Source organism: Etheostoma spectabile, chromosome 4 (genome assembly GCF_008692095.1).
Source record: "Etheostoma spectabile isolate EspeVRDwgs_2016 chromosome 4, UIUC_Espe_1.0, whole genome shotgun sequence".
In the NCBI taxonomy this organism is placed as follows: Eukaryota; Metazoa; Chordata; class Actinopteri; order Perciformes; family Percidae; genus Etheostoma; species Etheostoma spectabile.
In genome coordinates, this window is record NC_045736.1 from 10,949,751 (window position 1) to 10,951,997 (window position 2,247).

Below are 2,247 nucleotides of genomic sequence, written 5' to 3' on the forward strand. Positions count from 1 at the left end.
CACCCGTGTCAGATGCTTTTTCATTTTGTGGTCAAATAAATGGCGAACAGTAACCACAATACAGATGAAGGATATTTTGTATTGCCTCTGGTACAGATACATCACATCCTCATAACAACCCTGCAACACACAAACCAAAATGTTTAATTAAAAAGCAAAAAATGCCTTTTATCTAGAATTTCCTGTTTGAAACTTAGAGGTAATTATCACTTTTGATGGGGAGAATTTTGTTTGTTCGAGCCACAGGAGATGTGGTGTCTTTAGGCTCCGAATTGCAGTAAACTGTACTTAAATGTTGTTCTTTTTACTAGTCTTGTACTTTAAGAGGCAGTAACACAACCATTAACATTTCTTTTTACTGAGGGCATGTGTTTTATCGTACATGCTTTGTAAACAGACCGCTCATTACAGTAACTAGAAATAAATGCTTTGGTCATTATTTCTTAATGCGTTTAACCCAAGAAACGCCATCATTTATTCGACTAGATCCGGTGTGTCTCGATTGAACAGAAACGCTGGAGATTTAGTCGTTGTGTTCGGTGCAAGCAAAGCAGACACGTGTACAGTGTGAAAGGTGACGTAAAAGTAGTGTAAAAGTGCAAAAGAAACGAATAAAGGGAGACCTCAGGACAAAGAGGAATATCAAGGCCGAAACAGAAACAGAATCAAAAATGAGAAATACCTTGAGGTGAGTTTTTTGTACAGGTCAGGCTAGTGTTCACCCGCAGAAAATTAGGGCCATGGTGGCGGCGAAAAAAAATAAAAAGGGCGGGTTAGAAAGGAGACAAGAATGCATTTCCACATCCCTCTCTTTCTCCTGCAAGACGAGGGAAAGGCTGAGTAGTGTACCAGGAAGCAACCCAACTTGAACAGGGGCTGGGGCTTGAGAGCAGTTTCTGGGCCATGCCCTCCTCTCTCCCTGCCCACTTTTGCCCCACTGCCAAGAGGGAGAGACAACAAGGGCGAAAGGAAGGCAGGAAAAGAAATCATGAAGTCACCAAATTGTGCTTACACGGTCCTGTTAAAGATCTGAAATCCGTCCGAAATATGCATAAAAGTAAGCTTGAGTTTCACTTGACAGTAAGATTAGGGGCTGGTAGGTGCGGGAAAGAAACAGACAGACAGAGAAATAAGCTTGGGTAAAGAAAATCAGAAGTGAGTACTTACATGCTGTCTTGTAACAACAACCAAAAGGTTTGACACATGTATCTACAGTTGGCCAAAGAACTCATTGCCAGATATTCCTGAAGCATTTCAGAGCATATGAGTTAAAGGCTTTTCTCAGAACCGTGCAGTGTAGTCTTTTGTCAGCAGTTGGCATGATTCCCAGGTAGTACATGCCTCATAGTTCCCATTTTCAGTAGTCACTCCGGAGGTCTTTAGTTGTTCTGCACCTGCCTGTGTTTTTGATCGGATTTTTTTTTGCAGTCGATAGAAAACAACGGTAACCACTGAGGCTCTGATTTAATTTGATTCTAGTTGTTGATGGAAACCAGTGTAACAGACCAAACGAGTGGTCTGGGATGTTTACCACAACACATCCTCAAGTAAGAAACTGTGTCATGGAGCTCTGAAGTGAAAATAAGGGCAAGGAAAGGGTCAGTCTCTGGGAACAAGCCTATCCAAAGATAAAAGTTTGGCGTGCACCATCACCGAGAAATTCAAGAAAAACGCCCCCCAAAAAAATCCAATGTGCGAGTCCTGAATAAAGCACAGCGCTTTCATTTCATTTCACCCTCATTAGTATATTTCCTCAGGCAGTATCCAAGACAGCTTCCTGTCCGACGTCACTGACTCGTGACTTTTTTTTTTTTGAAAGCAATTATGTCCAAATATACTTTCAATATAATACAGTTAAGCTTTCAATCCTTTCTATTCTCACGCAGTCTTCTTTCCAAAACATATCTGTACATGTTCTTGAAGGATTTGTAGTTTAAATGTGATAAAAAAAGCAAGCATGAATCATTGTTCTAACATCTCAGTTGAAGATAAAGAGAGGAAGGGAGCTGCAAATAACTGTTAACTCTCTGTCTTTTTCTTTCCTCCCTGCGAACACTGAGCTTGTAAAAGTTTCAGCTGCAAGGGTTTGGGCCAACCTCCATTGGCACTGTTTCAAAAGAGCACTGCCTGGTTCAGAAAACGGAGGTGACAAGTCTTTGAGGGGAGCTCTTTGCTCTTTGTGGCTCTTTGCACTCTCTCTCCCGCCACCCTCTCTCTCTCTCTCTCTCTCTCTCTCTCTCTCTCTCT